Genomic DNA, 14,458 nt, shown 5'->3' with positions numbered 1-14,458 from the left:
AGGTACGTGGGTGTTCCCGAAGGAAAAGGTGTGTGACAATGAGGAAGTGTCCTTAGACTAGTGGCACTTCAATGAGTGACACCTGTGAGTGAGGTGGCACTGTGGAGGAGTGTGCCTTGCGAGGGTCACACTAGAGGAAAAGCATTCCTGAAGGAAGTCTGAGTCCTTATGGGTGGATACGCTGGTAAATGGAGTGCTCCTGAAGGCTCTATATGGTCCTTATGGGCGGATGCACTGTTAATGGGGTGTTCCTGAAGGAGCTGCGGTCCTTATGGGCGGAAACACCAGTATGGCACTCTGTTTCTTCAACACAGGTGCAATGACGTGTAAGAGGTTGCTTTGGTTGGGTGGCACTGTGGTGCCGGTGCACTACGTGGAGCAATGCAAAATGTCAGTGCATGAATTGGCACTGAAGGTGAGGTACTCTGCCTGGGCAGAAGGTAAATAGGGAGTATAAAGGTAAATGAGAGACTCCAACAGACTGGAAGAGATAGGAAAGTGAAAGGAGAAAGATAAGTGCTTCAGCGATTGGGTGCTTAGCAGTGCCGCAGATTCGTGGCACTGAGAGAAATGGAACTGGATGTGGCACGAGTAGGTGGCTAGTTATGAGAACTAGTGGGCGCTGCCTGACTTGAGGACAGGGACACTCATTGTGCAATGGTTTAGCACTTGCAACACGCAAGTCTAGGATAAAGGATACCCACTCCCGCACATCAGTTGGAACACGTCACAAGATATAATCTATATATATGCTTTGTCGCTTACGCTAAATGATTTGTGTTGAAGCACTTGGAAAGAAAAAGGTGGGTTTGCTTGATTAATCCGCTAAGCACAAGCGGCAGAAATTTCGCACTGAGTATATAACGAAGTTTTAAATGGGTTAAAATTTGAAATTTTAGGTTTTGTTATTAATCCAATTCCTTGTATCTGCCTTTTAAAGTTTATTAGTGATCCCCAAATAAGGTGAATTACGTTTGTCCCGTGAGAGAGGAAAAAAAATGCTCTGATACGAGAGAATGGGAAGAGGAAAAAAACAATCTCTCTCTCTCCCGGTAAGCGATATGAAATGACACGTATTTGTTATGAAATTACAATCCCTTTTATTTTTACGCTTAAGCAAAATCAATTATTGTTGTGAAAGTACGTTAAGTTAAATATATTATGGAATTGCTACTGGTTGTTCTCATAGAAAAATTAGGAGTACGCAAGGGCGTTTCAAATTGTTTCGCACCGTTTCCCGATTTTCGTTAAGCACACAGGGAGGTTTCGTTTCTTTCTTGAACGAACGTTGTGGGAACGGATCTGCGCGGGAAGCAGCTGGTTTAGGATTTGCTCGCTGGGCGACAATGGACGAAATTGAATTTGAATGGATGGCGAAGGAAACACAACAAAATGCACTTTTTGCTACATGCGGGTTTTAAAACGAAATGAATTATTACTCCTTGAATATCAGCACTGTCTTTACTTTACGTTAAACCTTAGATATGCAAAATAAACGTTGGGAACTGTTTGTCCAACACCGAGACAAGTTGACGCATGCGCGATTTGAACACAACTTTGGCTGGCTCGCTGTATAAATGCCAGATATCGCTATACGGGTTCCGTAAAACTAATCGTTATTTCCAAATTTATCACTAACCAAGAAATGTACATTTTCTTTGCCGTAACTTATTCAGAAATACACTCCTAGCCACTGGTCCTAGCATATATATGCAAAATTCCTCACTAGCACTTCCTAAATCCTAATTTTATTCGTCGGCAACCGACACGTTTCCTACACACTACAAATTTTGCGGGGCGAATATTTCGCGCCTTCCTCTCTGTTTCGCTAATATAAGGACCCTATTGCGTTCCCTTGTTATGAACGCTTTTAATGCTACGAGATTCGTTGCGTTTTTTAAACAGGAATATTAATATGACTTATTTCCTTAATATTAGGACATGCACACACACTTTACCAGAGACGTCGGTACGACCGCTTCCTTTGCTCCTTTAAAAATGAAATGATTATCGTGAATGAAATAACCGATTTTATAATTCCTGGCTTTTTTAGTCTAGCTTTATAGCGAAGCTAATTCAGCTATTTTGACTATATCCTGGCATTTGGTCGTCACTGTTACGTACTGGACTCTGTTTTGATGAGAATTTACACACAAACTTATAATTGATGCTGCCACGAGACCAAGGGAGTCCAGTCGTAAACAAAAAAGGGAGTTAATGAAGACTTACCTCAGAATTTTCCTGGAGTTATAATTTAAGGTGGAAGGTCGCCATATTGGAATTTAGAATTCTTTGCCAATTTACAGGGGTTTATTCAGGGAAACTTAACAAATTAACATTAATAAATTAACAGTTAGACACCATACGACATAATCACTGAGGAACAGATTCATGATAGGGCACAGTAACAATAATGACATGGTTTGGCAACCAAAAAAGTGGATAAAACGGCCAATCTGCAATAATCAGTCAATGATAATGATCAGTTTCAATCTGCCCTGACTACGTGGAATAATAATGCCTATGATGGGGTTCCAGGATGGAGGAATTACTTCATAAAATGGTTGGCACAACGTGTATCGTCCTGAAATAGACGGTTTGCGTTAGCCCTTCTCACACTAAGGGAAATGGAATCTTCTTACTGCAGATTACACAACACTTTCTTAAATACAATACATAAATTATCCTAGAAGGTGCTTTTGATGAAAGCCTCAGTCTTGAAATAGCGAGTGCGTTAACAATGGACACGTAATTATACGCGCCCAAAGTTAACTGCCGCTTGGTATTTTTAACTTAACAGCTATTAGAGTGCACTGGTGGAGGGATAAATGATTGTTTATCGGGATCGTTACTCGAATTCACAGTACGTAAATGGCAAGGCATGGGGATACAGGCAAGATTTGGACAAAGGGGAAGATTGTTTCGTGGAGGAATAGGTTAAAGTTTAAAAGAAATGGAAATTAGAGAGTTAAGTGTAAGGGACAGGGCTGGCTAATTGACTACTAGAAAATACACGAACCTCTCATAATTGTTACAGGCGCCCACAATATGATTGGCTGTCCATCGACGCTCGTCACCACCAGCGGAGATAAAGCTTTCCGCTCGAAATCAAGTCAAGGAGTTCTCCGTCTTGCTTTGTGGAACACAGAGGCTTCAGAGCGCATTCGGTGTTGGGGGCGGTGGTGGGGTCCCAGCTGTACCTGCAAGCAAGCCAAGAAAGCCAGCAAGGAGGGTATGGGAAAAGCACACTTATTTTAATATTCCTATAGACGCAAACTTACCTGTCCCACAAGCCCTTAATTGCCTTTCTGCCCTTCCTAATCCCTACAGGCTCCCCATCGTACGATTCTTAAGGGGTTTTTAAGGGGTACCCTTGTTTATCTGGCGTGGGTATTTCTGTCGGCTTGGAAGGCGCGCTTCTCTCTCTCTATGAGTAAAACAACGGAGTTCCGCCATATTGGCGCCAGCTATACGCTAACGTGAAATAAAGTTCGCTGAATAAGTTAGCTAGATAGACTGAATCGGAGAGAGGAATGTATATCATAATAATATATATAGTATATATATATATATATATATATATATATATATATATATATATATATATATATATATATATGTATGTATGTATGTATGTATGTATATGTTATCCAGCCCGTGTTCGAGAGCCAGCCGTTTATTCAAGTACCTGTTTTAAGAACAGAATTTAGCATCTCACCTTTCTTGAGATGTTTCTGGTAGCTGTGGCCTTACCTGGGTCAGCAGATCCCTTCTCTTTAGTCATAAGATTCTCTCTAAACCTATCTCTACACAAAGGACTACTGGAATGAGACACTGATATAGAAAACTAGACTTTACTGACAAATTTAATGAAAGTAACTCTGCAAAAACTACGGTCATGAAATGGAGTGACTCACACTCCCTACCAAAGGAACACATTACTAGATATTATTTTACTAGATATTATTTTACGCCAAACAATAATAGTCAATGACCCCCTTGTCATCAAGTAAAATAATAAGGTCGTGACAACCACAATACGAGTCATATAGTCTGTAAGAGTAATAACACCACTTCCAAATATTTGTCCTTCCAGGACAATGTTCGAGTTTCCTGTAGGAAGAGCATTACACTATATTAGAATCCTGGAATGGTGTATAAAAAATAAACACTTAAAACTGAAAAATGCATAATAAAAAAACAGAGGAATGCATGGGGGAGGCACAACAGGATTTCACTGCAGCACAATATAAAGTCTGGAAAAGGTATATAAGAATGTCACTGCACGTTTTTTTTACTTACTTCTATGGTCGTAAATAACGTATCTTCATACAAGCGGGGTCTTTACACACTACACCAGGTTAAAACATACCGCTATTACAGCTCGAGGTGGTCTCTCCCGAAAGTCAAAGTTCCTCTCGTCACACATATACACACACACAAACACACACATACCTCCCCGGAATCGTGGCGTTTCCGGTGCATTAGCTCAGTGACCGAACGAACAGACATTGTTTCCATGCGCTTGGGCCATGATCAAATAGTTCTCTGCATCTGACTGAACAAATTCCAATGTCAGCCCAAAAGAACCTGCCGTGGGAGCCACTAACAGGTCATCATACATCTTACTGTTCAAAGACTTTTAAAGGTCACCCCCGTGACTGTTACATATATATATATATATATATATATATATATATTGTTACGTGTGAGGGTCTTGTTGATCATGTGTTATTCAATTTACGTAATTTTTACGGCCCTGCAAACCAAGATTACACGTAACCTGCCACTTGAAGCCAAAAGTTAACCTCAAAGACAGACGTTAATTAGCCAAAGGTCGCCAGTTAAGGGTTATTAACCTTAACAAAGAATATTTGAGATGAATTTGATTTTAAACGCAACGGTTCTTCCAAACATTCGACGCCGAGGCATACAAAGCATCGAGATTTAACCTGATTTTGCTTACCCTAAATCCTAGGTATTTTACTGGAATAACGGGGTTGAAGCTAACAATATAATAATGAGGCTTAATCTAGACTTCGTAAACACATATACAGTAAGTGGGGGATGAAGGAGAAACAAAGAAATGCGAAATACAGAAAAAGATAAAAGAATGGGCGAAGTTTTGAACAAAAAGCGACTTTACCTTAAGATGTAACGTTGCTGCGCACCAACACCGCCGGTGGGGGGTCTTCGCAATTGCTTCTTCACTTCACTAATAGGATAATAGACAAAGAAAGGAGAAAGAGGCCCTGTCGGACATGTGGTCTCTCCGAATGCTCCAGTCTCTCTCTGGTTCCCTGACCGCCTGGGTCAAAACGGGCCTACAGTCATGCCAGGCGCTTCCACGCTTTGTTAAAACATTCGCCAAAGAGACAGGTAAAAAGGAAAAAAAGACCTTAGGACCACCTATTTTTAAAGTTGAATATGGAAATTTCTCCTATGGGGTTAAATGCCTAAATGCTACCTATTCCTTTCTCCAACGGACGTTAAGGTTTGAACTGAAGACGCACCTATATAGACAACGTCTTTTCCCGGTCTCAGTCAGGCTGATATTTTTACAATCAAAAGTTACGAGGGCGAACAGCAGTAATATTTATAAAAGCTCCCCCCTTAAGAGGGCCTTCACTCCCTTTTCGGGCGTGAAGGTCTATACTAAACAAGCTGTTGTCCTCTCTCGTTAGGTTACTCTCCTTCCCTGAGCAGATTAGTCCTGGTTAGCCTACCTAGCTACAGAACTACCTAACCCTAGATAGGATATGAGCTATAATCACTACTTAACCTAATTCTAATAGTACTAGAAGGTGCTCACGGTTATTATAGGCTACCTCCTACAATCATGATGTGTTTTAGACCTAGCCTAGTGGTACATTCTATGATATTCCCTAGCCTAACCTATCCTAACCCGACCGTAGCACCAACATAAGAGTTAATATTCTAACTAAATCACAACATGGTTTATGTTTAATACAATTAAAATTTACTAGTTAATTCATGAGGGTTGCCTCATATGATAAATGGGTGCCTCACTGAGGTCTTAGGCCATGCGTGTCACGAGCATCGTGGCTCGTTTCACAATAGTTAAGATTACTGAAATTAGTTAGGCTACTTACATGATTACTGCGGCTCGGTGGTAAGTGGAAGGAACAAGGTTACTAAATTGATGTACCGTACTTTAAGGTGGCCTAGGCTAGGTACAAATAAAAGGAAGAGATCACACTGGCTACCTTCTCTGGGCAAGGGGCCAGGATCACTCTTAGATGTTAGGGCACTGTGCCGAGAGGGCACTAGTGCCAGGATGAGCTTATAGCTCGGCAACTACTGGGCTCTCTTCCGCCCCTTCTTCTTCTTCTTCGGTTTCCTCCAAGGCCTATCAGTAGCTGGCCTAGCAGGTGATGAGAGCACCGACTCGGGACAGGCCAGAAGGGCTAGCGGGCGCGAAGTCAGGGGCAACTGCAAAAGCTGCGGGAGGACTCCCTACTCCGGCTGCTGCGACAACCGGAGCGAGAGCGATCTCGACTTCTGCATCCGAGGATGCCAGTTCCTGGTCTTCCAAGGAAGGGGTACCATTTTGATCCTCCAGGGGTTCATCCCCTGGAGTCAAATTTTGCAAAGAAGAAGTTTTGGGTGCTGGAGGCTCTCCAGTCGCGATGATCAACTGCATGGGGAATCCTAAATCTCCCGGAGGAGGATTCGCCTCATGATTTAGACCCGGCATAGGGGCCTTTTCCATTGGTAGCTCAACGTCCGTGGCGGACGGAGTCTGGCACTGCTCAGTGCTCGCAAGTGGCACTGGCAGCAGTTGAGGTCAGGCATGCCTGATGAGGGGTCCGGAGGTGCAATACCTCGGGACGACTTGTGGTTGGCTGCGGCAGAGATTCCTGCCCCAGCAGGAGATCGTAGCCTCTCCTGAGTTTTGTTCGGGGGCGTCCGCTGGGCGTTGCTTGTTTGGGCAGCCCTCCCAATTTGTGGAGTGGTCTGCCCGCTTGCACGTCCTGCAGCGGTACTGCTCTCCTGAATCTCTCTTCGCGGAGGGGGAGGACCTCTTGGTGGGCCAGCCCTTCGCGATTGGAGAGGGCTAGGCCTGAAATAGGTTTGTTGTGCCCCTTCCGCGGACCACTTTGGTGGGCGGAAGGTGGAGGTTTGTCATTTTGAGAGTTTTAGATGGGGCCTCCGTGGAGGAGGTAACGCGGCTGCGGAGTGGCGTTGGTAACGGGCTTCCGCAGAGAAGATCCCGACCCAACAAGAAGACCACTCCGGGCCGAATTCCACCTACCACGCCAAGGCGGTGGGGTATCGTGCCCCAAGGTGTCATTAACCTGGAGTTGGACCGTGGGAACGGTGATGGTGTGGCCCTCTATCCACTTCATTTCCCACCGGGTTTCTTCGTCAACCATGGCACCGGCTGGCACTTGGGCCCTGGTGATCAGGCTAATGTCTGCCGCAGTGTCTACTGTGACCGGAAGGGTCACTGGCAGGCTAGTGCTCTGAAGAGGGGCCACCGAGATGAACTGGGTTTCCAGTCTCTCGGGGTAAAGGATCCGGTGCGGACCAGCAGCAGAAAATGAAGTGCTGATTAGGTTGACAAATTTGGTGGTGGGGACATGATGTGGACAGGCCGGAGATCCAGCATTGTAGTGGCTAGCAGCCCCACAGGATCTGCACGGGCCTTTTGGATGGGCTCGGTGGCCTGCAGTAACTGTTGGAGGAGAGGGCTGAGCGGATGAATCGGGAGCGGAGTTCTGGCTGGTAGGGTTAGGCTGCTTATTAGTGCCGAGTTTGTATCGGCACTCAGCTTCAGCGTGGCCCCCCTTCTTGCAATAGTTGCACAGGGTCTTGCTAGGCAGTCCATTCTTCGGGCGAGTGGAGTTCGAGAGGTAGGCCGGAGGGATGATTCGCTTCTGAGAGGTGCTATGCGACTGATTGAAAGGTTTCCCACGAATCAGCCATGCGACAAGCTTCCATAAGTGTGGAGGGCTGTTTATCGTTAAGATATACCGCAAGGGGCCCTGGCACACATTGGAAAAGGTCTTCTAGCATGGTCCGATTGAAGAGATCCTCAAACGTCGTGCAGGCCAAGGAGTCGAACCAGCGCGTACCGGACTGGGTTTTGTGACATGCCCATTCCGTCCAAGACCAGCCGACTTCCTTGGCAAGACCTCGGAACCGTTGTCTCCATTTTTCTGGGGTTATCTCGTAGGCCTTTGTAATGACTCTACGAACTTCCGCCATGTTACCTCTCTGGCTCTTCTCCAGTGAGCGGCGCTGCCTTGGCTTTTCCTCCATATGCTTGGCTAGTATTAAGGCTCTCTCCGTCTCCGTGGTGCTGTAGTTATCGAAAAGAGCCTCGATCTCCTCCAGCCATGCTTCTGGCTCGTCCTCAGTCCACTTGGGGACTAGGGAATTGATGCTCGAAATTGGAGCGTTTGATGCAGCAGGTGTAGGACTGGAGGCTTGATGGCTAGCCATAGCTTCGGCATTCTCCATTTTCGCTCTCTCAAGCTCGAGCTCCTTCTCCTTTAGGGCTAACTCAGTTTCCTTGCAGGCTAACTCATGCTGTCTCCTTCTTTCTTCTCTTTCCTCTTCATACTGCCTTTGCTCGGCGTCATACACCCTTCGTTCTTCTTCATACTTCCTCTGCTCGGCTTCATACTTCCTTCTCTTCTCACTTCCTCTGCTCGAGTCTTTCTTCCTTCTCCCGCTTGGCCAAGTCGTCCACTTGCTCCTTAACCCAGGTGGTAAGTTCCGAGCCGGTGAGACCTGCCGCCGTCCCCAGCCCCAGGAAGGTTTTATAATGCTCTGCTGCCATGGTTCTGGTGGGGAAGGGCGTCTAACCGGGTCGACTGGGCGTACTTTGGGCAGCGAGGAAGTGTCTCTTCAATGACGTGGCACCCTTTCAAAAGGTGGCACTGTAGTTTGGGTGTGCCGTGTACAGGTCACACTGGTGGCACTCAGTATCCCTAGGCACTGGTGCAGGTTAGGTCCCAGAAGAACCTTCTCTTCTGTGTTCCCTTTTGTTTTGTTTTATGGCACTTGCTTGTGGCACTTATGGTGCCAATGTGTTCCTAGGGACCCTCTACTGGAGTCCAACTAGGCTATATGGGAGGAAAGGCACTCTACACCCCTGCAGAGTGCAACAATCGAATGAGAGAGAAAGGGAAGGTAAAAGAGAGAGAGAGAGAGAGAGAGAGAAGTAAGCTATTCAAGTGATGACAGTGCTGCAAATTATTGGCACTGTGGAATAAAGTGAATTTGGGTTTTTTTTTTTTTTTTTTTTTTTTTTCTTTAAAGATCCTCGTGAGTGGCTGGTCCCAGTACCGGCCCCAGTGCTGGCCCCTTCTTTTTTCAGAGGGTGAAAACTACTGTTTGCTTCGGTCTGGATAGCAGGCCTCACTCGTGACCGACAGTTTATCACTGTATTGTAATTACTCTTAACTTGTCCTCATCTATTGTGGGACAGAGGTGTTTCTTTTAATTGGTTTATTGTATTCGAATTAATTAGCCTAGTGTCGGCCGTTCTTTCTTTGAAGAGGGTCACGTACACTTAGGTTAGGAATGCTTACTTGAATGACGAGAGAGAGAGAGAGAGAGAGAGAGAGAGAGAGAGAGAGAGAGAGAGAGAGAGAGAGAGAGAGAGAGAGATTTTCAATCAGCTAATTTCTTGCTGCTTGAGAACATGTAAACAAAGATTTTATACATGCACAATGGCATGGATCTTAATAAAATGATATAGATGCGTCGTCTTGGCTTCCTTAGGGATTACTTTATTATCTTAATTTTCCTGGGAGCCGACGTCACAAAAGTTTATCGTAAAATTTTAAATTTTCTTTATATGATTTTTATAGCAGGTATTCGTATAGAACTTGTTATTACTCCTAACTAAGGCCTATCTTTCCCTGCCTAAATTATCTTTTGTTTTTTTTTCTAGCTAAGATATTGCGAGGTGGGTTCGCTACGAAAAAAGGAAAAAAATATATATATAACCCAAGAGTGGCTCGGGCAGATCTGGTCACAACAGGTGACAATAACAAGGTCTTAAGATGGCGGAAAAGTCCCGTTAGGCCTAAATTTCAAAACAACCTCTGGCGGCGAAGAAAACCCCAAATGGCCGTTCTCTCACAAACAGTTCGAACAATTTCAAAACAACCGCGCGAACACGGCGGAGGAATCCAAGATGGCGGGTATTTTTTTTTCAAACAAATTCAAAAAACAACGAAACAAATGCAGGTATCCAGATTTTACTTTAAATATACCAATCATGCATAGCGTTTTACGTTAAGGATGGAAAACTAAATTACCAAACAACTTTGTGTCTTTTGTTATCGTATTCTCACCCGGACATTAAACAAAAGAATGAAAAGAGAAATGCTAGTCTGCCTGCGTAAATTTACGTTGTTGAACGGTACCTTTATTGTAAAATTACTATTTCAGTTCGTTTGCTACTTCACTGACACGGTTTTTTTTTTTTTTTTTTTTTAATGATTCCCGCTATATGCAAACAATAACGATCGGAATTGCCGACGCGATTTCTAAATTACTTTGTGTACATGAAACTGGGCTCCGCGATTCGGCCTTTGAATTCGTTACTTGAACGACTTGATTCACGATCCGAACACGGTAAATGTCCTTGTCTTAAACGTTATAAATTATGACTCTCTGCTCTCGACGCACCCTTTCCTATACGCTAATTCTCGCTACACTTGTTATAACTATTCTCTTTACTGCTTATTATTATGCCTCGTTCCTTGTTTGGAAGAATGAAATGGAGTTCGATATCTGACTTTTATTTTTTTTTTTGGAATTAATGTAATTTTAATTTCCTTTTCTCCAGATTCTTTCTCTAAAATGTACTTTAGATTCTACGCAAGGTCGCCAATGTTACGTGTGAGGGTCTTGGTTGATCATGTATTATTCAATTTACGTAATTTTTACGGCCCTGCAAACCAAGATTACACGTAACCTGCCACTTGAAGCCAAAAGTTAACCTCAAAGACAGACGTTAATTAGCCAAAGGTCGCCAGTTAAGGGTTATTAACCTTAACAAAGAATATTTGAGATGAATTTGATTTTAAACGCAACGGTTCTTCCAAACATTCGGACGCGAGGCATACAAAAGCATCGAGATTTAACCTGATTTTGCTTACCCTAAATCCTAGGTATTTTACTGGAATAACGGGGTTGAAGCTAACAATATAATAATTTGGCTTAATCTAGACTTCGTAAACACATATACAGTAAGTGGGGGCTGAAGGAGAAAACAAAGAAAAATGCGAAATACAGAAAAAGATAAAAGAATGGGCGAAGTTTTGAACAAAAATCGACTTTACCTTAGAACGAACGTTGTGCGCATCAACACCGCGGGAGTCTTCGCAATTGCTTCTTCACTTCACTAATAGGATAATAGACAAAGAAAGGGAGAAGAGGCCCAACTGGACATGTGGTCTCTCTCGAATGCTCCAGTCTCTCTCTGTTCCCTGACCGGCCTGGGTCAAAACAGGCCTACAGTCATGTCCACGTTCTTGTTTGTTAAAACATTCGCCACGAGACAGGTAAAAGGAAAAAGGGACCTTAGGACCACCTATTTTTAAGGCTGATATGGGAAATTTTCCTATATATATAAATATATATAACTATATATATATATCCTTCTCCAACGGATATTATATATTGAACTGAAGATATATAAATATATACAAAGTTTTTTCCCTGTCTCAGTCAGGGTCTGATATTTTTCAATGACAAATGTTATGATTCTGAACAGCAGTAATATTTATAAAATATATATATATATATATATATATATATATATAATATATATACCGTATAATAATATATATATATATATATTTTATATATATATATATATATATATATATATATATGTGTGTCGACGTATATATATATATTATATATCTATATATATATACATATATCTATATACCTGTCTATATATCTATATATATAATCTGTATGTCTAAAAGAGACTTTATCAGAGATGTTTTTGTCTGGTCGAGAACCCAACGCGTTCCATTAATTTTACTCATATTTTGCGGGCTCTGCTTCCGATAATCTGATGACACCAGGAAACTGTTACTGAATTAATATCTCTCGTATAGCAAGCGCTGTGTGATTTTGTACGTATTCAGGGCTTAATGAAATGACAGGAATTCTCCAGTTATTCCTGATCCTCCTCGCCCCCTCCCACCCCCCCCTTATATATACAGCCACCCTATACGCATTTTAATATACTTGTTCTAATTTATATTTTTCCCTGGAAATTTGTCTTCCAGCTGGGGATGGAACGGAGGCTTCCCTTCCTATTGTAAGAATTTATTTCAATTCTGCTGAAGTAAGGGATGTAATTGCACTGTTACAGTAAAAAGCCTAGGGACTGCAAAGGAGTGAAGGATGGGACTGCAACATTGCTCTAACTGAGAGAAAGAGAGAGAGAGAGACTGAGAGATTAGAGAGAGAGAGAGAGAGAGAGAGAGTTTGACTGGTAGGGTATGGATGAAAGTGAATTGATCACATTACAAAACCCTGAGAATCATAACAGTTTGATACAAATGAGATGTTTTTGCTGTATCGAAATTAATCAGACTTGTTTAACTGTGACATTTGTATTGATCTGAAAGTAATCTTATTTCACCCAAATGATTTCATGATGACGAAGGATGAATGAAAATATTTTCGAAAGTTTTGACAACTTGTAACTGAAAAAATGATCAATTCAAACAAAAGACTTTTATTCATTATTTATTATTTCTGACAATGACAGAGATTTAATAAATGAGATATAAAGAAAGCAAAAGTCCTCAGCTAAAATGAAACATTCATGATAAACTCCCACTGTCACCAGAATTGACTCACGTCCTTATCACGACGTTTCACTTCAAGTTAGAGGGAAAGTAGAAGAGAATATTCAAACAGCATTCACCATTACTGAGAAGAAATAGAGAGAATTCACTCTGTTAGAGAGATTGAGAGATCTCTAAATCATATTCTAAATCGAAGACAAAGTCGAAAATATGACTGAAAAACTAAATTCAGCTGTCATTAATATTTCACGAATAACAATGATACCAATATTATTTCCCTACTTGCATTGGTGAACAGCTATGGAAGTCATTTGAGAGAACTGGACCAAAAATATCGCATTTTCCTGCCTTGTTTTCGTTTCCTTATTCTCTGGCCGATCGGTTGAGTCTTATTTGTACTAGTCTTGCTGTGTTTACATTGCGAAGGAAAAGTTATAGAAAAAGTTTATTTCTTGTCATTTAACATTGTACGCGTGGAATGGCGAACTTCATTATGCCTTCTCCTTACCTCCAGTGAAGGTAAAAATAAAGTTTTTAATTATATGACATCAAACATTTGACCAGGGTCGAGATTTGAGGACTGCCCCCAAGACTCAATAAGTTATACCCCCAAAGCCTCAACTTTAATATCATCCCACCAATATCCAAGAAGTACCAGCAGCTGGTTTTCCATTATTCCTACAGAAATTCAAATGTGTCATCACATTAACTTATATCTTTCTATCTATCTATCTATAAGGGTATGTGCTTATAAAAATCACATGAAATAGCTCAATATCAAAAATACAACATCACTAACCGTGGAATCCGCCTTCGCCCATTATAGCCCCCATCAAAAATCTGAAATGACTCCCTCTTGCATTTGACTAATATTCTTGCCAATTGAAAAGATCGCAGATGGAAAATATCTTTTCAGCACTAGAATGTCTTATATGCATGAAATAGCAGAGACGGATTTTATACAAAATTCAATTTAGGCGCCTCTTGCTTCAGAGCAAAGACCTGAAACTTAGTATTTTCGCGGATAACGCTTGCATTATGTTGTGCCCGAGTCTCAGAAACTAAACTCTAACAAGAGGTTGCAAAAAGCTGCGCTTGCATAAATATTTTTTAGTGAACTTGATATATGTATCTTGTCACAGCATTTAAGATAATATATTTTACAGATGTATTTTCTGAGAACTGTAAATCAGTTTTTTTCCTTAAATTGGTAAAAGGACAAAAATATATCTCTAAAAGCATATAGTCGATGGATGGAGGATCTTTTTCCCAACATTTATATAGGAAACTAAACCCAACAACCATCTCTGCTCTCGAACTTGTCAAAAAAGAAGTTAGAAAATACGCAGAGTTTCTGGCAATGGAAGGCACTATGGACAGACATATAATACTGTACGAAACTGCAATCATCATGATACTTTCAGCCAATGTGGTGGTCATGTTACAGAGTTCATATAGTGATACCAGACTTCTCGCACGACCATGGCTAACTTTTTCCTCAAATAAAAAAAAAAAAAGAGAAAGGTTCTATATATTACTTATCATTGTATATATATAAAAAATATATATATATATTAACAAAATATATTTAGATATAACAATATATATATATATATACGTTAAAATATATGATATATATA

Source organism: Macrobrachium rosenbergii, chromosome 36 (genome assembly GCF_040412425.1).
Source record: "Macrobrachium rosenbergii isolate ZJJX-2024 chromosome 36, ASM4041242v1, whole genome shotgun sequence".
NCBI lineage: Eukaryota > Metazoa > Arthropoda > Malacostraca > Decapoda > Palaemonidae > Macrobrachium > Macrobrachium rosenbergii.
This window is presented reverse-complemented; position numbering follows the sequence as displayed.